The sequence below is a fragment of the Bufo bufo genome, chromosome 4 (genome assembly GCF_905171765.1).
Source record: "Bufo bufo chromosome 4, aBufBuf1.1, whole genome shotgun sequence".
Lineage (NCBI taxonomy): Eukaryota > Metazoa > Chordata > Amphibia > Anura > Bufonidae > Bufo > Bufo bufo.
The window spans coordinates 627439097-627462637 of NC_053392.1; positions in this window are offsets into that span (position 1 = coordinate 627439097).

A 23541-nucleotide genomic window follows, 5' to 3' on the forward strand; every position below is an offset into this window, starting at 1 on the left:
GGATCAGTACAGGATAAGTAATGTATGTACACAGTGATTGCACCAGCAGAATAGTGAGTGCAGCTCTGGAGTATAATACAGGATGTAACTCAGGATCAGTACAGGATAAGTAATGTATGTACACAGTGACTGCACCAGCAGAATAGTGAGTGCAGCTCTGGAGTATAATACAGGATGTAACTGAGGATCAGTACAGGATAAGTAATGTATGTACACAGTGACTGCACCAGCAGAATAGTGAGTGCAGCTCTGGAGTATAATACACGATGTAACTCAGGATCAGTACAGGATAAATAATGTAATGTATGTACACAGTGACTGCACCAGCAGAATAGTGAGTGCAGCTCTGGAGTATAATACAGGATGTAACTCAGGGTCAGTACAGGATAAGTAATGTATGTACACAGTGACTGCACCAGCAGAATAGTGAGTGCAGCTCTGGAGTATAATACAGGAGGTAACTCAGAATCAGTACAGAATAAGTAATGTATGTACACAGTGACTGCACCAGCAGAATAGTGAGTGCAGCTCTGGAGTATAATACAGGATGTAACTCAGGATCAGTACAGGATAAGTAATGTATGTACACAGTGACTGCACCAGCAGAATAGTTAGTGCAGCTCTGGAGTATAATACAGGATGTAACTCAGGGTCAGTACAGGATAAGTAATGTATGTACACAGTGACTGCACCAGCAGAATAGTGAATGCAGCTCTGGAGTATAATACAGGATGTAACTCAGGATCAGTACAGGATAAGTAATGTATGTATACAGTGACTGCACCAGCAGAATAGTGAGTGCAGCTCTGGAGTATAATACAGGATGTAACTCAGGATCAGTACAGGATAAGTAATGTATGTACACAGTGACTGCACCAGCAGAATAGTGAATGCAGCTCTGGAGTATAATACAGGATGTAACTCAGGATCAGTACAGGATAAGTAATGTATGTACACAGTGACTGCACCAGCAGAATAGTGAGCGCAGCTCTGGAGTATAATACAGGATGTAACTCAGGATCAGTACAGGATAAGTAATGTATGTACACAGTGACTGCACCAGCAGAATAGTGAGTGCAGCTCTGGAGTATAATACAGGATGTAACTCAGGATCAGTACAGGATAAGTAATGTATGTACACAGTGATTGCACCAGCAGAATAGTGAGTGCAGCTCTGGAGTATAATACAGGATGTAACTCAGGATCAGTACAGGATAAGTAATGTATGTACACAGTGACTGCACCAGCAGAATAGTGAGTGCAGCTCTGGAGTATAATACAGGATGTAACTCAGGATCAGTACAGGATAAGTAATGTATGTACACAGTGACTGCTCTAGCAGAATAGTGAGTGCAGCTCTGGAGTATAATACAGGATGTAACTATGGATCAGTATAGGTTAGTTAATACAATGTACACAAGTGGACAAATTGCAGTACAACAGAATATAAAAAAAACCTTGAGACTGGTCTGGACAAAAATAATGGTTCCCCTAGAAAAGATTGAAAATAATTTGACCACAGGGACTAAGGTGTGTCTGTCATTACATCACAGGTGTGTTCGGACTTGTTATCAGTCCATCGGCCTGTTTACAGGGTGAAAAGTAGTCCCTGTGCTGTTTGTTATCATGCTGGGCACCACACTGAACACGGGCCAAACAAAGCCGAGAAGAGTGTTGTCTCAGGAGATTAGAAGGAAAATGTTGTAGGTAAAGGCCATGAGATCATCTCCAAACAGCCTGATCTTCCTGTTACTACAGTAGCACATATTGTTCAGAAGTTCAAGGTCTACTGGACTGTAGTCAACCTCCCTGGACATTGCCGTAAGAGGAAAATTGATGACAAATTGAGGAGATTGATAATACAAATGGTAACCAAAGAGCCCTTAACAAATTCCAAAGAGTTTAGAGGTGAACTCCAAGATCAAGGTACATCAGTGTCAGATTGCACCATCCATCACCGTCTTAGCCAAAGTGGACTTAATAGAGGACGACCGAGGAGCAAACCACTGCTGAATGCAAATCAGTCCAATCCTGCATAACGCAAACCGGACGGATCTGTTTTGCAGCTCATAGACTTCTATTACGAGGGATGCATTCCGTCATAGAATTGCGTTAGAATCGTAACCGGAAATTCGCTCATCTCTAATAATGACCCAAAGCTCTAAGAACGGCTGAGAACGAAGCACTGGATTATTGTGAAGTGGCCCCTAGGAGCCCGGATCTGAATCCTACTGAACATCTGTGGAAGGAGATGAGACCTGCCGTCTGGAGAAGACACCTTCACACCTGAGACATCTGGAGCAGTCTGCCAAAATACCTGTAGACGGGGGCAGAAGTCTCACCGAGAGTCACAGGAATCGCCTCAGAAGGTTGGGCAATACAATATTCTGCATCATCTGTGTCCCGGCCGGCGCCATCTGTCTTATAAATGACTGCGCTGAACCGCAATTCAGAAGCAACGTCTGATCCTCAGGAGCTGATTTCAGTACATTTTTACTTCTCCTCACACTGATACCTGTCTTTTTGGTAAATCCAGAAATCTGCTGGAGTTCCTGTATCTGGCATAGACGGGCACCACCGGGCACCACCAGATCCTCCTTCACTACAGGGGGAACCGGTGCAAATCTGGTGGGTTTTCGGCATAAATCCAGCTTTCTGTCTGAAAAGTCCTGCGGCATGCAGTGAATGGGCATCGGGCGGTGTGCCGGAAACGCTACCAGATTTACCAAATGAGATGAGAAGGTCAGAAGGTCGCCTGACGTCATGGCAAAAACCGCACAGACACGTACAGACTAGAGAAGTTTTTTGTTCATGCTTTCCATATATTTCAATAGGAGAATTAGCGCGGATTCCGCCCGCAGACCGGGCGCGCTGCTTCATTTCTTCCAATGCTGCTTCCCCTTGAATGAATGAGAGGCGCTGTACATGCAGCGCGACACGGCGCACGGATTTTCCTGACGTGGAATAATTCCGACATCCCTGTCCTCGGATCTTCCTATCATTCTGGAGTTGGATGCGGAACTGTTGAGACTGAAGAAACAGATGGAAATGACGCGGCGTCTCCGGATTCTGCAGATAAATGGTTATTGCCAAATCCAGTGGAGTTTTCAATGTTTTTGTAAAGATCAGAACAATGTAACGACATTTACCTGCCCTGAAACAATGTAACGACTGCTCTATAAATCTCCCTTACAGCGGAGCCCAGGCTGGGGGGGGGGGGCACATTTACCTGCCCTGAAACAATGTAACGACTGCTCTATAAATCTCCCTTACAGCGGAGCCCAGGCTGGGGGGGGGGGCACATTTACCTGCCCTGAAACAATGTAACGACTGCTCTGTAAATCTCCCTTACAGCGGAGCCCAGGCTGGAGGGGGGGGGGGCACATTAACCTGCCCTGAAACACTGTAACGACTGCTCTGTAAATCTCCCTTACAGCGGAGCCCAGGCTGAACCCGGACACAACCTGATCTGACCATGAATGAGTGGAGCATCGGGGGCTGTTTTTACAGGTTAGGGCAGCGCTAAAGACCGCCCGTCAGAGCCGGGGACGTCACCGGGATCACTGCTAGGTGGAAACCTCCACCTACCTTACCTATAGAAAGCCTGGTAAGTCACCCGATCTACAGAAAAAGCCCTTGTCCGATTCAGCGCAGGGCAAAGGGGGAGCATCGGAGCTGGAAAAACGGAGATGCTTCACTCATTCATGGTGAATGACTGCACGTCGGGTTGTGTCCGCGTTCAGCTCTGAACCCGTGTGCACACTCACTGCTCCAATTACTCTGCTAGATTCTCTTCAGCCTGACAGCTCAGGGGGGTGGCCTTTCTGCTGCACCTCTCTTCATATCACCGCTCAGGGGGGTGGCCTTTCTGCTGCACCTCTCTCCATATCACCGCTCAGGGGGGTGTCCTTTCTGCTGCACCTCTCTCCATATCACAGCTCAGAGGGGTGTCCTTTCTGCTGCACCTCTCTCCCTATCACAGCTCAGGGTCCATGTCCTTTCTGCTGCACCTCTCTCCCTATCACAGCTCAGGGGACATGTCCTTTCTGCTGCACCTCTCTTCATATCACAGCTCAGGGGGGTGGCCTTTCTTCTGCACCTCTCTTCATATCACAGCTCAGGGGGGTGGCCTTTCTGCTGCACCTCTCTCCATATCACCGCTCAGGGGGGGGTCCTTTCTGCTGCACCTCTCTCTCTATCACCGCTCAGGGGGGTGTCCTTTCTGCTGCACCTCTCTTCATATCACAGCTCAGGGGGGTGGCCTTTCTGCTGCACCTCTCTCTATATCACCGCTCAGGGGGGTGGCCTTTCTGCTGCACCTCTCTCCATATCACAGCTCAGAGGACATGTCCTTTCTGCTGCACCTCTCTCCCTATCACAGCTCAGTGGGCGTGTCCTTTCAGCTGCAGTTCTCTCCCTGTAACTGTCACAGCTTCTAACAGAACATATGGCTGGTGGCAGGTGAAGATTTAAACAGAGTGTGTGCGACCACCTCAGTGAGACGGACAATAAAAAGAACAAACAGCAGGTGGCGCTGTACAGATACACTTTATTGAATAGATCACTGGCTATACTTAGTTTATAATTACATGCAATTACAGAAGTGTTCAGATCCAGGTGCTGGATGGAAAAATTTAGAATATTCTTCATGACACAATTCGCGATGGATTTTTCGCGTCGCAGTCGCAGCATGTCGCATTGCGACACCATAGACTATCATTATAAAAATTCTTCATGACACAATCACTTAACACAAATGGCATTTTTTTTTGCCAATGACACAAAGATAGACAGAAGGAAATCCTACGTACCATGGGATTGGTTAAAACACAAAGTGCGGTAACTCAATACGTGAAATTCCTAACTATATTGGATGGTTCCTAAATTTCTATGTTACATTTGGGTGGTTTTTTTTTCCAATACTTTCACTATAGGATCCTGGCATCGAATTCAGATCAGCTTCTCCTCCCTCTCTCTGCAGATGTCACAGAGCATGCCCACCACACTGTCCATAGGTGCCCGCGGGAGGCAAATTTCTGGATCTCTGCTGTGGGAGAAGCATGGACAAGATATGCCCCCATTGTCTGAGATGAGAATACCCCTTTAATATACAGTAACTCGATAATTACAATACAGAGAATCTCAGCATCTGACGCCATCGGGACCGTTATATATGGAAGACGCCTGCCGTCCCCGCGGACTCTGCCCTATTTTTTCTGCGCCCCAGTTTTAATAAATGACCCTCCATTCATTCCTGGGAGAGTTATAAATGACGGCATTATCATTTCTGTATCTCCACAAATCGTTCCCGGGATCCAGATGTTGAGGATTTTTCCCTGGAAAGTTCTCTTCCCTGAAATGATCTACAGTGACTCTTCATCCATCTGCAGAGTCAACTTCAGCCTCATCCACAGAGGATAACGCAAGGTCGGGCTCACTCGTCCCGGATGCTGCGCGTTCTGGACCATTTGCCATCTGCATTGGTTCCAACTGGGATGAGAGGTTTGCAATGTACGCCATTATAGTTTATCTTTGTGGATCCCAAATTCCGTGCTGACTTATTTCCTAATATATAAATGTAATGATATAGAGCTCCAAACCCCCTGTATAGGTGTAGAACTATAATTCTGCAGACACCACCAGAGGGAGCTGAGGAGCTTTCTGCATACACTAAGTGCAATTATAACAGAATGCATGCGGCTCCACCTAGTGGTGGATGTATAATGTGTATTCAGTGAGCTCCCACTAGTGGTGGCTGTATAATCTGTATGTAGTGAGCTCCCTCTAGTGGTGGCTGTATAATCTGTATGTAATGAGCTCCCTCTAGTGGTGGCTGTATAATCTGTATGTAGTGAGCTCCCTCTAGTGGTGGCTGTATAATCTGTATGTAGTGAGCTCCCTCTAGTGGTGGTTGTATAATCTGTATGTAGTAAGCTCGCTCTAGTGGTGGCTGTATAATCTGTATGTAGTGAGCTCCCTCTAGTGGTGGCTGTATAATCTGTATGTAGTGAGCTCCCTCTAGTGGTGACTGTATAATTTGTATGTAGTGAGCTTCCTCTAGTGGTGGCTGTATAATCTGTATGTAGTGAGCTCCCTCTAGTGGTGGCTGTATAATCTGTATGTAGTGAGCTCCCTCTAGTGGTGACTGTATAATTTGTATGTAGTGAGCTCCCTCTAGTGGTGGCTGTATCATCTGTATGTAGTGAGCGCCCTCTAGTGGTGACTGTATAATCTGTATGTAGTGAGCTCCCTCTAGTGGTGGTTGTATAATCTGTATGTAGTGAGCTCGCTCTAGTGGTTACTGTATTATTTGTATGTAGTGAGCTCCCTCTAGTGGTGGCTGTATAATCTGTATGTAGTGAGCTCCCTCTAGTGGTGACTGTATAATCTGTATGTAGTGAGCTCCCTCTAGTGGTGGCTGTATAATCTGTATGTAGTGAGCTCCCTCTAGTGGTGGCTGTATAATCTGTATGTAATGAGCTCCCTCTAGTGGTGGCTGTATAATCTGTATGTAGTGAGCTCCCTCTAGTGGTGGCTGTATAATCTGTATGTAGTGAGCTCCCTCTAGTGGTGGTTGTATAATCTGTATGTAGTAAACTCGCTCTAGTGGTGGCTGTATAATCTGTATGTAGTGAGCTCCCTCTAGTGGTGGCTGTATAATCTGTATGTAGTGAGCTCCCTCTAGTGGTGACTGTATAATTTGTATGTAGTGAGTTTCCTCTAGTGGTGGCTGTATAATCTGTATGTAGTGAGCTCCCTCTAGTGGTGGCTGTATAATCTGTATGTAGTGAGCTCCCTCTAGTGGTGACTGTATAATTTGTATGTAGTGAGCTCCCTCTAGTGGTGGCTGTATCATCTGTATGTAGTGAGCGCCCTCTAGTGGTGACTGTATAATCTGTATGTAGTGAGCTCCCTCTAGTGGTGGTTGTATAATCTGTATGTAGTGAGCTCGCTCTAGTGGTTACTGTATTATTTGTATGTAGTGAGCTCCCTCTAGTGGTGGCTGTATAATCTGTATGTAGTGAGCTCCCTCTAGTGGTGACTGTATAATCTGTATGTAGTGAGCTCCCTCTAGTGGTGGCTGTATAATCTGTATGTAGTGAGCTCCCTCTAGTGGTGGCTGTATAATTTGCATGTAGTGAGCTCCCTCTAGTGGTGGCTGTATAATCTATATATAGTGAGCTCCCTCTAGTGGTGGCTGTATAATCTGCATGTAGTGAGCTCCCTCTAGTGGTGGCTGTATAATCTGTATATACTGAGCTCCCTCTAGTGGTGGCTGTATAATCTGTATGTAGTGAGCTTCCTCTAGTGGTGACTATATAATCTGTAAGTAGTGAGCTCCCTCTAGTGGTGGCTGTATAATCTGTATGTAGTGAGCGCCCTCTAGTGGTGGCTGTATAATCTGTATGTAGTGAACTCCCTCTAGTGGTGGCTGCATAATCTGTATGTAGTGAGCTCCCTCTAGTGGTGACTGTATAATCTGTATGTAGTGAGCTCCCTCTAGTGGTGGCTGTATAATCTGTATGTAGTGAACTCCCTCTAGTGGTGGCTGCATAATCTGTATGTAGTGAGCTCCCTCTAGTGGTGACTGTATAATCTGTATGTAGTGAGCTCCCTCTAGTGGTGACTGTATAATCTGTATGTAGTGAGTTCCCTATAGTGGTGGCTGTATAACCTGTATGTAGTGAGCTCCCTCTAGTGGTGGCTGTATATTCTGTATGTAGTGATCTCCCTCTAGTGGTGGCTGTATAATGTGTATGTAGTGAGCTCCCCTAGTGGTGGCTGTATAATCTGTATGTAGTGAGCTCCCTCTAGTGGTGGCTGTATAATCTGTATGTAGTGAGCTCCCTCTAGTGGTAGCTGTATAATCTGTATGTAGTGAGCTCCCTCTAGTGGTGGCTGTATAATCTGTATGTAGTGAGCTCCCCCTAGTGGTGGCTGTATAATCTGTATGTAGTGAGCTCCCTCTAGTGGTGGCTGTATATTCTGTATGTAGTGAGCTCCCTCTAGTGGTGGCTGTATAATCTGTATGTAGTGAGCTCCCTCTAGTGGTGGCTGTATAATCTGTATGTAGTGAACTCCCTCTAGTGGTGGCTGTATAATCTGTATGTAGTGAGCTCCCTCTAGTGGTGGCTGTATAATCTGTATGTAGTGAGCTCCCTCTAGTGGTGGCTGTATAATCTGTATGTAGTGAGCTCCCTCTAGTGGTGGCTGTATAATCTGTATGTAGTGAACTCCCTCTAGTGGTGGCTGTATAATCTGTATGTAGTGAGCTCCCTCTAGTGGTGGCTGTATAATCTGTATGTAGTGAGCTCCCCATAGTGGTGGCTGTATAATCTGTATGTAGTGAGCTCTCCCTAGTGGTGGCTGTATAATCTGTATGTAGTGAGCTCCCCCTAGTGGTGGCTGTATAATCTGTATGTAGTGAGCTCCCTCTAGTGGTGGCTGTATAATCTGTATGTAGTGAGCTCCCTCTAGAGGTGGATGTATAACCTGTATGTAGTGAGCTCCCTCTAGTGGTGGCTGTATAATCTGTATGTAGTGAGCTCCCTCTAGTGGTGGCTGTATAATCTGTATGTAGTGAGCTCCCTCTAGAGGTGGTTGTATAATTTGTATTCCGGGAGCTCTCCCTAGTAGTAGCAAGAATTTTAAATGGTTGTCTGTGCAGAAGGTTTGGTGCTCTGTGTCAGAAATATTGAGCTACAATTATTATAAAGTTATACAGAGGACACATTCGACACGGACCGGTATTATTTGGTCACTGTTTTCCATCAGTGATTTTGAGTTAAATCCAGGTGCGGCTCTAAACACAGAACGGGTGCAGATCTTCCCTTTATACCTTATGTCTGTGGAGGCTCCAATCCTGGTTTTGGCTCTCAATCACTGACCGAACACTGACGTCTGAATGAGCCATTGCCCTTTCAGTAATCATTGCCATTTTTGCATTATATTTATGAACCAGAAAGCCCAGGATGAAAAATTCTTCTTGGCACAGAGGAAAGTGACTTGCTGTTGCCTGGTCTTCTGGGTTCTGTATCAGCTGGTGCTATGAGGACGCCTGGTCTATAAGACGCGGTGCTCGGGCCGTTGTCTGGTCGTGGACACAACGTGGAAACTTCTGGCATTTCTGTAGAAAGTCGTCAGTTAATAAAGGGATGATTGATCGCTCCGTGTGGTCATTAGCGCCTGGTGCTCTGTAATTAACTTGTAATAATGGATTAATAAGCTTCTTCAGCTGATAGGGAGATGATTAACAGGCGCCACTCAGTATTTGTTGGGCCGCGGTCACACAGTGCGACATGTTCAGGGAGCTTGGTTTTCCAGTGTCCACATGTGCAGCTGGTGCCAGTGGTTCAGCAGGTCCAGGGGGCTCCTATTACAGGGGTTCAGGAAGGAGATGGGGGCAAGCTATGGCTGTAGTTCAGGAGGCACAACATCTAAACTGTACAGGATGGGGGTTGTAGTCTGGAGGACAGGGGTGTGCACTGCAGAATGTGAGGAAGAAGGCATTCTCCAATAGTGAGGGCTAGGTCGGTGGGATCAGGGTCTGCGGGTCAGCACCGAGCCGGTGTAATATGGGGTATGGACATATAATACTGCCAGGCCATGTTCCCTACAAATATGATGTCACCATGCATTCCGGCCCCTGATGATGTCACACTTACATGTTCTGTTTCCTGATGATGTCGGATGATTGGAGTCTCATCCTCTTTATTCTGATGCATGTCATACAGAATATGGGCAGTGGTACTCGGGGTTCGGGAGCTGCTGCTGTCCGGGGGTCCGCTGTATCTCCAGGGTATCTTGTAATCTATTGTATAGGATATCTTAGGCTGGTGTGTGATTTCTGTCCCGACATCCCTCTTGTGGGTGCAGTGATTTGTGGGTGCAGTGATTTGTTGGTGCAGTGATTTGTGGGTACAGTGATTTGTGGGTGCGGTGATTTGTGGGTGCGGTGATTTGTGGGTGCGGTGATTTGTGACCGCGGTGATTTGTGGGCGCAGTGATTTGTGGGCGCAGTGATTTGTGGGCGCAGTGATTTGTGGGCGCAGTGATTTGTGGGCGCAGTGATTTGTGAGCGCTGTGATTTGTGGGCGCAGTGATTTGTGGGCGCAGTGATTTGTTGGTGCAGTGATTTGTGGGTGCAGTGATTTGTGAGCGCAGTGATTTGTAGGCGCAGTGATTTGTGAGTGCAGTGATTTGTTGGTGCAGTGATTTGTGGGCGCAGTGATTTGTGGGCGCAGTGATTTGTGGGCGCAGTGATTTGTGGGTGCATTGATTTGTGAGTGCAGTGATTTGTGGGTGCAGTGATTTGTGGGTGCAGTGATTTGTGGGTGCAGTGATTTGTTGGTGCAGTGATTTGTGGGCGCAGTGATTTGTGAGCGCAGTGATTTGTGGGCGTAGTGATTTGTGGGTGCAGTGATTTGTGAGTGCAGTGATTTATGGGTGCAGTGATTTATGGGTGCAGTGATTTATGGGTGCAGTGATTTGTTGGTGCAGTGATTTGTGAGTGCAGTGATTTGTTGGTGCTGTGATTTGTGGGTGCAGTGATTTGTGGGTGCAGTGATTTGTGGGTGCAGTGATTTGTGGGTGCAGTGATTTGTGGGTGCACTCATAGTGGGTACTTTTCACGGTCCCTGACGTATCCAGCCCTGTCCACACAGACATGCAGCCACCTGTTCTGTATCTGTCACCTCCAGAGATTTGCTTTCACCATGTGACAAAGCGGCTGCACCCAGTAATCAGGACGGCTGATGATGTGGTGATGGGTGAGATGTCACCTGCCCTCAGGGATCCGCACTCTCTGTCCCCTCCATCTCCAGGGTGAGAATTAGATCAGTCCCTTCTATATATACAGTACAGATGGTTATATATATATATATACTAGCTGAAGGACCTAGCTTCACACGTGTATACTGTATACTGTATAGTCCCCTTAACAGTGACCTCTACCATTCCTGGCCCCTTTAACAGTAACTGCCACAGTACCCCGCTGCCTTAACAGTGACCTCACAGTACCCCGCTGCCCCTTTAATAGTGGCCTCCACAGTCCCCTCCTCCCTTAACAGAGACCTCCACACCGACTGCCCCTTTAACAGTGACCTCCACTGTACCCCACTGCCTTAACAGTGACCTTACAGTACCCCGCTGCCCCTTTAATATTGGCCTCCACAGTCCCCTCCTCCCTTAACAGTGACCTCACAGTACCCCGCTGCCCCTTTAATATTGGCCTCCACAGTCCCCTCCTCCCTTAACAGTGACCTCCACAGTGCCCGCCCCTTTAACAGTGACCTCCACAGTGCCCGCCCCTTTAACAGTGACCTCCACAGTGCCTGCCCCTTTAACAGTAACATCCACAGCGACCTCCTCCGCTGTGCAGGTCTTTCTCTTCATATGGGATATGAAGAGAAAGACCTGCAGGCTTTTATTGGCTAATGTAGGTCATGGTGCCATATTTGCAGGTGATGGTCTCTGTTAAGGGGGCAGGGGATGGTGGAGGTCACAGTTAAGGGGACGGACGGCTATGGAGGTCAGTGTTAAGGGGTGGGGTGCTGTAGAGGTCACTGTTAAGGGGGCGGAGTGTTGTGGAGGTCACTGTTAAGAGGGGCGGGTTATTGTGCAAATCACTGTTAAGGAGAACGGGTACTGTGGAGGTCACTAATAAAGGGCCGGCTGCTGTGGAGGACACTGTTAAAGGGGTGGGAGCTGTGGAGGTTACTGTTAAGGGGGCAGGGGACTGTGGAGGTCACTATTAAAGTGGCAGCTGCTGTGGAGGTCACTAAAGGGGCGGGTTATTGTGCAAATCACTGTTAAGGAGACGGGGTTCTGTGGAGATCACTAATAAAGGGACGGCTGCTGTGGAGGTCACTGTTAAAGGGGAGAGCGCTGTGAATGTTACTGTTAAGAGGGCGGGCACTGTGGAGGTCACTGTTAAGGGAGGAGAGGACTGTGGAGGCCACTATTAAAGAGGCACTGGGGTACTGTGAGGTCACTGTTAAGGCAGTGGGGTACAGTGGTAGTCACTGTTAAAGGGGCAGTTGCTGTGGAGGTCTCTGTTAAGGGGGCCGGGAATGGTGGAGGTCACAGTTAAGAGGACTGTAACCTATGGTTAGTGTTTAGGGGAGGGTGCTGTGGAACTCATTGCTAAAGAGGCAGGTTGCTATGAAGGTCAAAGCTAAGGGGGTGGGCTTCTGTGGAGGTGCCATTTTAAGGAGGCGGGGCTGTGGAGGTCACTGTTAAGGAGACGAGGCACTGTGGGGGGTCAGTGTTATGGAGGCAGGGCACTGTGGGGGGTCAGTGTTATGGAGGCAGGGCACTGTGGGGGGTCAGAGTTATGGAGGCAGGGCACTGTGGGGGGTCAGAGTTATGGAGGCAGGGCACTGTGGGGGGTCAGAGTGATGGAGGCAGGGCACTGTGGGGGGTCAGAGTTATGGAGGCAGGGCACTGTGGGGGGTCAGAGTTATGGAGGCAGGGCACTGTGGGGGGTCAGAGTTATGGAGGCAGGGCACTGTGGGGGGTCAGAGTTATGGAGGCAGGGCACTGTGGGGGGTCAGAGTTATGGAGGCAGGGCACTGTGGGGGGTCAGAGTTATGGAGGCAGGGCACTGTGGGGGGTCAGAGTTATGGAGGCAGGGCACTGTGGGGGGTCAGAGTTATGGAGGCAGGGCACTGTGGGGGGTCAGAGTTATGGAGGCAGGGCACTGTGGGGGGTCAGTGTTAAGGAGACGAGGCACTGTGGGGGGTCAGAGTTATGGAGGCAGGGCACTGTGGGGGGTCAGAGTTATGGAGGCAGGGCACTGTGGGGGGTCAGAGTTATGGAGGCAGGGCACTGTGGGGGGTCAGAGTTATGGAGGCAGGGCACTGTGGGGGGTCAGTGTTATGGAGGCAGGGCACTGTGGGGGGTCAGTGTTATGGAGGCAGGGCACTGTGGGGGGTCAGAGTTATGGAGGCAGGGCACTGTGGGGGGTCAGAGTTATGGAGGCAGGGCACTGTGGGGGGTCAGAGTTATGGAGGCAGGGCACTGTGGGGGGTCAGTGTTATGGAGGCAGGGCACTGTGGGGGGTCAGTGTTAAGGAGACGAGGCACTGTGGGGGGTCAGAGTTATGGAGGCAGGGCACTGTGGGGGGTCAGAGTTATGGAGGCAGGGCACTGTGGGGGGTCAGAGTTATGGAGGCAGGGCACTGTGGGGGGTCAGTGTTATGGAGGCAGGGCACTGTGGGGGGTCAGTGTTAAGGGGGCAGGGCACTGTGGGTGGTCTGTCACGAGGGTGTCAAGAGCCACGCCTGACTCCGTTATACCCGGGGTCAGGAGGTCGCAGCGGGTGGCTGCGCGCTCTATGTCTAAAAACAGTGCTGTTTATTAATGGTAGCTTTCTGGGTTTGCCTTGCAACCCTTTTTGGCTCACTCAGGGATCCGTAGCTCCTTCTCCTCAGCTGTTTCTTGTCCAGCACTCCCAGACCTCCTTATATTCCCCTCTCCCACTTCTCTGGTTGCCAGATATAGAGCTTCCTGCCTGGACTTCTATACTGACCCACTGGAGCTGTGTAGCTGAGATTCCTGGTTGTTGTTCCAGAACGTTACCCTCCGGATCCCTGTTGAGCCTTGGTGGTCTGCTGTTGTCGCCCACCTGGGATTATATGTTTGTCTGTATTGTCTGTCCTCTCCTTGGTGTTTTCCTCTTAGTGTCAGTGGTGCGGACTAGCGATCCCACCGCCCCGTTCACTACATAGGGCTCATCATAGGGAAAGCCAGGGTTTAGGCACGTGATCGCCGCACGGGTGAGGAACCCGTCTAGGGACGTCAGGGCAGTCAGGTGCCAGCCGCAAGGTGAGTCAGGGGTCACCACCTTTCCCTCTCCCTTGGACAGGGCCTTCCCATTTCCCTCCCTTTGCGTGACGCCGGTCATTACAGGGTCAGTGTTAAGGAGGCAGGGCACTGTGGGGGGTCAGTGTTATGGAGGCAGGGCACTGTGGGGGGTCAGTGTTATGGAGGCAGGGCACTGTGGGGGTTCAGTGTTATGGAGGCAGGGCACTGTGGGGGGTCAGTGTTATGGAGGCAGGGCACTGTGGGGGGTCAGTGTTATGGAGGCAGGGCACTGTGGGGGGTCAGTGTTATGGAGGCAGGGCACTGTGGGGGGTCAGTGTTATGGAGGCAGGGCACTGTGGGGGGGGGTCAGTGTTAAGGGGTGCGGGGCTGTGGAGGTCACTGTTAAGGAGATGGGGCACTGTGAGGGGTCACTGTTTTGGTGGTGGGGTGCTGTAGAGGTCACTGTTATAGTGGATACTGTCGATATCTTTTAATGACACACACAAACATTAAATGAAATAGATTAAATTTACCTGAGCGAAGCCGGCTCCTTCTGCTAGTATATATATATATTCAGCCTGCAATCCCAGTCTTATGATGTAACACATAACACAAAAGTGTCCGGACCTGCAGACACCCACCCTGACCCCACACCTGACCCCACACCTGACCCCAGACCTGACATCCCATCAGCCAATCTATCATATTCTATATCCAGGGACGACATAACACTACAACCCCCATCAACTGATGATCATATAGACCTAATAGACCCCACTTATAAGCATCTGCTACAGTTGCATCCAGTGTGGACAATCCTCTGTGGGGCAAACCTATCAGCAGCACAACCCTCCTGTCTTTATTGTTTGTTACAATGTATCAGTCTGTGGTCTAGACTGGAGAGGATGTAGCAGAGGCTGAAAACCTCCCTAACACCCAATATCTAGGGGTTTGTTACAATTGTATCCAGTCTAGACAATCCTCTGTGATGTAAACATTCTGGGCTCCAGACTGATACATGTTATCTGCACTGATACATTGTATCCAACAAATCAGGACAGGGGAGATCTGAGCTGCTTCTGCATTCACCTCACAGAGGATTGTCTGCACTGATACATTGTAACAAACCCTCAGTATTATTAGGGCAAGATGGGTCTTCAGTCTCTAGGTATAACCAAGAATGATCACATTCACTGACAGCAAGCAGAAATCTCCAAAATGATGATGAATTGATGCTCAAACTCTATTAGAAAGTTGCAGAAAGTCTGATTAGATGATGATTAAGCGTTATTTACTGGCAGATTCCCTCGTACAGAATGTATTTGCAGAGCCGCATATTAGACTATTCCAGCGTATAAATGAGGGACGTCTCCCAACAATGAGTGTCGCGGGCGGCGCTGGCTGCTGGCAGCTTGCTGCGTTAATGACCTCAGTGCGCAGCCTCTAGCATGTTACATGGGAATCTACCAAGCGGAAAGAAATGTTCTGAAATGTTTGGGTAGAAGAAATGAAAAGAAGGAAAAATGTAAATAATATTAATTGCCATCTGCTCCCGGCTGCAGACGCGCCAGTCACATTTAGCCTCCCCACTTTCTGTTTTTTCCTATTAATCCTCCAAGCTGTTCAGAATTCCTTATTTTAATTACAGCCTAAGAACCAAAACACAGAAAAAAAATGGAGATTTTTTGAATTTTGCCGATGACTGTTTTCCTGTCGGAACGGTGGCGGCGTCTCCGCTCTTGTTCGTGATTTCACTGCTTCGCTCTGTGTAGTAATGTTGTCCTTCTGCTTCCTATGTGGGGGGCGCTGTCAATGGGAAAGTCTCCCCTGTACACAGTAAGTTAGGAGACATGGTGCCTGTTCTTCAGATGGAAACCCTGAGAATGACCTGGAGGACATTCTCATCACTGTACAGGTGTAAGCTTCTGGCCCCAATGCAAAACCTGTAATCATTCCCCCCCCCCCCCCCCTCACCCATGTGTCACTTATCATACTGGGGTCTTCTTATGTAGCAGTAAGACCCCCTCAGCTACCAGGGTCTGGGTGCCACTGCCAAGGTAAAGGGAGCCCATTCTGATCAGTGAAGGAAGGAAACAGGAGGCTGAATGATCATTGCCACTAATGGAGATCTCCTGACTACCTGGAATACTGACTTCATCTCTGTCCTAGAAGACCACTGGGACTATACATTTACCTCTGCACTGCCCTACAAAACCACTGATACACAAAACCCTTTACTGCCCTTGACCACCATGGATGCTAACATTAATGGCATCTCTGCTCTACATCTCCTGGGATACACAATTACTATTGAACTGCACTAAAACACCAGGGAAGCATTCATGAATGTCTTACCTGATGTAGACCACCAGGAAAACTTATGTTAAACCCATTACTGCCCTAGATCACCAGGGATACAGATATTGACCCCATCACTGCCATAGATCACCAGGGAAGCATACATGAATTTCTTACCTGACGTAGACCACCAGGAAAACGTATGTTAAACCCATTACTGCCCTAGATCACCAGGGATACAGATATTGAACCCATCACTGCCCTAGATCACCAGGGAAGCATTCATGAATTTCATTACTGCTCTAGACCACCAGGAAAACGTATGTTAAACCCATTACTGCCCTAGATCACCAGGGATACAGATATTGACCCCATCACTGCCCTAGATCACCAGGGAAGCATACATGAATTTCTTACCTGACGTAGACCACCAGGAAAACGTATGTTAAACCCATTACTGCCCTAGATCACCAGGGATACAGATATTGACCCCATCACTGCCCTAGATCACCAGGGAAGCATTCATGAATTTCATTACTGCTCTAGACCACCAGGAAAACGTATGTTAAACCCATTACTGCCCTAGATCACCAGGGATACAGATATTGACCCCATCACTGCCCTAGATCACCAGGGAAGCATACATGAATTTCTTACCTGACGTAGACCACCAGGAAAACGTATGTTAAACCCATTACTGCCCTAGATCACCAGGGATACAGATATTGACCCCATCACTGCCCTAGATCACCAGGGAAGCATACATGAATTTCTTACCTGACGTAGACCACCAGGAAAACGTATGTTAAACCCATTACTGCCCTAGATCACCAGGGATACAGATATTGACCCCATCACTGCCCTAGATCACCAGGGAAGCATTCATGAATTTCATTACTGCTCTAGACCACCAGGAAAACGTATGTTAAACCCATTACTGACCTAGATCACCAGGGATACAGATATTGACCCCATCACTGCCCTAGATCACCAGGGAAGCATACATGAATTTCTTACCTGACGTAGACCACCAGGAAAACGTATGTTAAACCCATTACTGCCCTAGATCACCAGGGATACAGATATTGACCCCATCACTGCCCTAGATCACCAGGGAAGCATACATGAATTTCATTACTGCTCTAGACCACCAGAGAAACACATGTCAAACCCATTACTGCCTTAGACTTCTAGGAATACAGACATTAACCATGCTGACTGCCCCCGACCGCTACAGAAGCAAACATGAAACCCTGCACTGCTCTAGACCACCAGGGATGCTGACATCAACCTCATCTCTGCCCTAAACCGCTAATCTGGGCTTTAAAATTCTCAGTTGTAAATTAGATAACATAAGTAAAAAAACGGCTTCAACTCTGAAACGTCTGGAGTAAAGAAAAGGTGGAGCAGCTAAATTGTGACTGAAGCTTTAGATGTGACTGGAGTAGAGGATGGGATTTAACTCGAGAAGAACATAAATTCACTCCACATGTTATGCACGTTCAGCCTCCGTTGTGCTATCAGGCTCCTGTGCTTTGGAGTCATGTGACGTTCTTGGTGCCTGGCCCTTTAAGACCTTCGTTACCATGTTCTTAGCAATTACAATTAAACAGTCTTATTCTCGGAGACGCAGGTTCTTATATAAATTCCCAGCCAGCGGGGGGTGCTTTTATCTTCTCGGTAATGTGGCATCAGTCTGAATTAGCCGGATAATTTTTGAGACATTAATTGCCCTCATTACAGTTATTTTGACATATGTTTCGCCCACCTGTGTTCTGTCTGCGCAGAGGGTAACGAAAACACCGAGCGGGCGACCAAGAACTGTCCGAGGCGAGGAGGAACGTGCAGCAGAAGACCCAGCGAGGAGACGAGGATGGTCAGGACTGTATCCAGTCACAGCAACACCAATCTGGCTTCTGTCCTGATCATTTGTTACAATGTATCAGTGCAGGTAAGCCTACTTTCACACGGGCGTCTTGGCTTTCCGTTTGTGAGATCCGTTCAGGGCTCAGCGGTCCAAAACAAATCAGTTTTGCCCTAACGCATTCTGAATAGAAAAGGATCCGCTCAGAATGGATCAGTTCCGTCTCCGTTCCGCTCTGGAGGCCGCCTGCAGCGTTTTGGTGTCCGTCTGATGAAACTGAGCTAAACGGATCACAATGTAAGTCAATGGGGACGGATCCGTTTTTACTGACACAATCTGGCACAATAGAAAACGGATCCGTCCTCCATTGACTTTCTAAGGAGTTCATGACGGATCCCTCTTCGCTATGTTACAGATAATACAAACGGATCCGTTCTGAACGGACGCAGACGTTGTATTATCTGAACGGATCCGTCCATGACGCGAGTGTGAAAGTAACCTTAAATGTATCAGTCCGGACTTCACGGAGAAGATTTTGTAGACTGGATACAATTGGAACGAAAACAAACCCAACCAAACAACAAAACTGTTACTTTGTTTCTATTGTATAAAAGATACAAAAATAAAATAAATAAAAATCTATTGGAACGAACTCTCTGCTGTGAGAAATACTCGGTGAGGCCAAAAAGGTCATCCTCTACTACAAATGTATCAGTTCTAGCCCGGAATCCAGACTGATACATTGTAACAAACTATAAGGACAGAGGAGATGTATTTACCTCACAGAGGATTTTCTAGACTAGTTACAATGGTAACAAATCCTCAGCTGTGAGAATCACTAAATTTATATGAGCTTTTAACCTCTCAATGTAAATAGGAAAGTTCCCATTCACTGACAGCAGGCATAGGTCTTGAAAAAGGGGGTCATTTACTAACAGATATACATCACTTTTTGGTGTATACTTTTCCCCTCTCACGTCAGGGCAAAAAAAGGGGGGGGGGGGGCGCGGGCAGGGAAGGGGGCGCGGGCAGGGAAGGGGGCGCGCCGGCAGGCCCATCTCATTCATCATTTTCCACTACTGTTTTAGGCATAGAAAATGTTCTAAATCTACGGCAGCAAGGAAGCCGACATAGATTAGTCCGGCGGTGGATGCGCGAGACCGGCACCTTTTACCGGATCCACCGCCAGCTAAAGGTGTATTAAGACTGGCGATTAAAATGCTGGTTTTAATAAATGACCCCCAAAGTCTATTACAGAATTGCAGAACTTTATATTTAATGTTTTTCTCCAAGATTTTGTAAAATCGATCGTACTGATGACGTCACATTCATGGGTCCACTGACTGCTGCAGCCAGTCAGTGGCCTCAGCTGTCACATGAAGGGCACCTCACAGCGATGTACAGCCCAGTAGGGATAGGAGTAGAGGGAACCAGAGCGGGATCGGCATTTTAAAGGATTGTTTTTTGCCAAATGACAAACTCCTCTGCACTGTATCTGGATTTTGCAAACACAGTTTCTAAAAGTATCAAATTCTATGGTCTCCCCTGAACTATCAATTCTCAATTTATGTGCTGAGGTTAGTGTCGCCAGGTTCTGGTTATGGCGCTGCGGTGTCAGGTGTGGTATTGGGCAGTATGTTGTCAAGTGTGGTATTGGGCGGTATGTTGTCAGGTGTGGTATTGGGCAGTATGTTGTCAGGTGTGGTATTGGGCAGTATGTTGTCAGGTGTGGTATTGGGCGGTATGTTGTCAGGTGTGGTATTGGGCGGTATGTTGTCAGGTTTGGTATTGGGCGGTATGTTGTCAGGTGTGGTATTGGGCGGTATGTTGTCAAGTGTGGTATTGGGCGGTATGTTGTCAGGTGTGGTATTGGGCGATATGTTGTCAAGTGTGGTATTGGGCGGTATGTTGTCAGGTGTGGTTTTGGGCAGTATGTTGTCAGGTGTGGTATTGGGCAGTATGTTGTCAGGTGTGGTATTCGGCGGTGCAGTGTCAGGTGTGGTATTCGGCAGTATGTTGTCAGGTGTGGAATTGGGCAGTATGTTGTCAGGTGTGGTATTGGGCAGTATGTTGTCAGGTGTGGTATTGGGCGGGGCGGTGTCAGGTGTGGTATTCGGCGGTATGTTGTCAGGTGTGGTATTCGGCGGTATGTTGTCAGGTGTGGTATTGGGCGGTATGTTGTCAAGTGTGGTATTGGGCGGTATGTTGTCAGGTGTGGTATTGGGCGGGGCAGTGTCAGGTGTGGTATTCGGCGGTATGTTGTCAGGTGTGGTATTCGGCGGTATGTTGTCAGGTGTGGTATTGGGCGGTATGTTGTCAAGTGTGGTATTGGGCGGTATGTTGTCAGGTGTGGTATTGGGCGGTATGTTGTCAGGTGTGGTATTGGGCGGTATGTTGTCAGGTGTCGTATTGGGCGGTATGTTGTCAGGTGTGGTATTCGGCGGTATGTTGTCAGGTGTGGTATTCGGCAGTATGTTGTCAGGTGTGGTATTGGGTGGTATGTTGTCAGGTGTGGTATTCGGCGGTATGTTGTCAGGTGTGGTATTCGGCGGTATGTTGTCAGGTGTGGTATTCGGCGGTATGTTGTCAGGTGTGGTATTCGGCGGTATGTTGTCAGGTGTGGTATTCGGCGGTGCGGTGTCAGGTGTGGTATTCGGCGGTGCGGTGTCAGGTGTGGTATTGGGCGGTATGTTGTCAGGTGTGGTATTTGACGGTGCGGTGTCAGGTGTGGTATTCGGCGGTGCGGTGTCAGGTGTGGTTTTGGGCGGTATGTTGTCAGGTGTGGTATTGGGCGGTATGTTGTCAGGTGTGGTATTTGGCGGTGCGGTATTCGGCAGTATGTTGTCAGGTGTGGTATTGGGCAGTATGTTGTCAGGTGTGGTTTTCGGTGGTGCGGTGTCAGGTGTGGTATTGGGCGGAGCGGTGTCAGGTGTGGTATTCGGCGGTATGTTGTCAGGTGTGGTTTTCGGTGGTGCGGTGTCAGGTGTGGTATTCGGCGGTGCGGTGTCAGGTGTGGTATTCGGCGGTGCGGAGTCAGGTGTGGTATTCGGCGGTGCGGAGTCAGGTGTGGTATTCGGCGGTGCGGAGTCAGGTGTGGTATTCGGCGGTGCGGTGTCAGGTGTGGTATTCGGCGGTGCGGTGTCAGGTGTGGTATTCGGCGGTGCGGTGTCAGGTGTGGTATTCGGCGGTATGTTGTCAGGTGTGGTTTTCGGCGGTGCGGTGTCAGGTGTGGTATTCGGCGGTGTGGTATTCGGCGGTGCGGTGTCAGGTTTGGTTTTCGGCGGTGCGGTGTCAGGTGTGGTATCTGGCGGTGCGGTGTCAGGTGTGGTATTCGGCGGTGCGGAGTCAGGTGTGGTATTCGGCGGTGCGGAGTCAGGTGTGGTATTCGGCGGTGCGGAGTCAGGTGTGGTATTCGGCGGTGCGGTGTCAGGTGTGGTATTCGGCGGTGCGGTGTCAGGTGTGGTATTCGGCGGTGCGGTGTCAGGTGTGGTATTCGGCGGTATGTTGTCAGGTGTGGTTTTCGGCGGTGCGGTGTCAGGTGTGGTATTCGGCGGTGTGGTATTCGGCGGTGCGGTGTCAGGTTTGGTTTTCGGCGGTGCGGTGTCAGGTGTGGTATTCGGCGGTGCGGTGTCAGGTGTGGTATCTGGCGGTGCGGTGTCAGGTGTGGTATCTGGCGGTGCGGTGTCAGGTGTGGTGTCAGGTGTGGTATTCGGCGGTGTGGTATTCGGCGGTGCGGTGTCAGGTGTGGTGTCAGGTGTGGTAGTAGGAAGTGTGGTGCCGGTGTGTTGTTTGTGTAATGCGGTGCCAGGTGTAGCGCTGGCACAGATGGCAGCCCCTGGTCCCCATGAACGCGCGGCTCTTGATGAAATGAGACTTCTCTGTATTTTCGGTCCACAGCTGCAGAGTCTGCGGAGCCTCCAGCTTGGATTTAATCAACTCCATCTCGGTGACCATTAGAAGAGAAGTTGTGACTGGAGGTAAAACACTGAACAATGCCGGGACACGTTCTCGCCTCATGTCCTCTGTCTACAGCTGAATGAACAGAAATGGCTTTCCTTCACTCGGGCTCCGGGGCGCGTGTCCTGAAAATCCTTCACTACAATGTGCGGGGTCATCACTCCTGCATCCAGACACCGAGGTTTGTCAAGATTGGAAGACGGTGATGGACGCCCTCGAGAATAATAATCCCATCACTTTCCTCTGCCCCGAGCTCAGTCTCTACTGAATAATTTCCCAATAAATGCAAACAAATTTACTCATAACTGAGATGTAGCAGAGCCGACACAGCTCTAAGGCGGCCTGGAGCAGTCACCGTGTACATACATTACTTATCCTTTACTGATCCTGAGTTACATCCTGTATTATACTCCGGAGCTGCACTCACTATTCTGCTGGTGCAATCACTGTGTACATACATTACTTATCCTGTACTGATCCTGAGTTACATCCTGTATTATACTCCAGAGCTGCACTCACTATTCTGCTGGTGCAGTCACTGTGTACATACATTACTTATCCTGTACTGATCCTGAGTTACATCCTGTATTATACTCCAGAGCTGCACTCACTATTCTGCTGGTGCAGTCATTGTGTACATACATTACTTATCCTTTACTGATCCTGAGTTACATCCTGTATTATACTCCGGAGCTGCACTCACTATTCTGCTGGTGCAATCACTGTGTACATACATTACTTATCCTGTACTGATCCTGAGTTACATCTTGTATTATACTCCAGAGCTGCACTCACTATTCTGCTGGTGCAGTCACTGTGTACATACATTACTTATCCTGTACTGATTCTGAGTTACATCCTGTATTATACTCCAGAGCTGCACTCACTATTCTGCTGGTGCAGTCACTGTGTACATACATTACTTATCCTGTACTGATCCTGAGTTACACCCTGTATTATACTCCAGAGCTGCACTCACTATTCTGATGGTGCAGTCACTGTGTACATACATTACTTATCCTGTACTGATCCTGAGTTACATCCTGTATTATACTCCAGAGCTGCACTCACTATTCTGCTGGTGGAGTCACTGTGTACATACATTACTTATCCTGTACTGATCCTGAGTTACATCCTGTATTATACTCCAGAGCTGCACTCACTATTCTGCTGGTGCAGTCACTGTGTACATACATTACTTATCCTGTACTGATTCTGAGTTACATCCTGTATTATACTCCAGAGCTGCACTCACTATTCTGCTGGTGCAGTCACTGTGTACATACATTACTTATCCTGTACTGATCCTGAGTTACATCCTGTATTATACTCCAGAGCTGCACTCACTATTCTGCTGGTGCAGTCACTGTGTACATACATTACTTATCCTGTACTGATCCTGAGTTACATCCTGTATTATACTCCGGAGCTGCACTCACTATTCTGCTGGTGCAATCACTGTGTACATACATTACTTATCCTGTACTGATCCTGAGTTACATCTTGTATTATACTCCAGAGCTGCACTCACTATTCTGCTGGTGCAGTCACTGTGTACATACATTACTTATCCTGTACTGATTCTGAGTTACATCCTGTATTATACTCCAGAGCTGC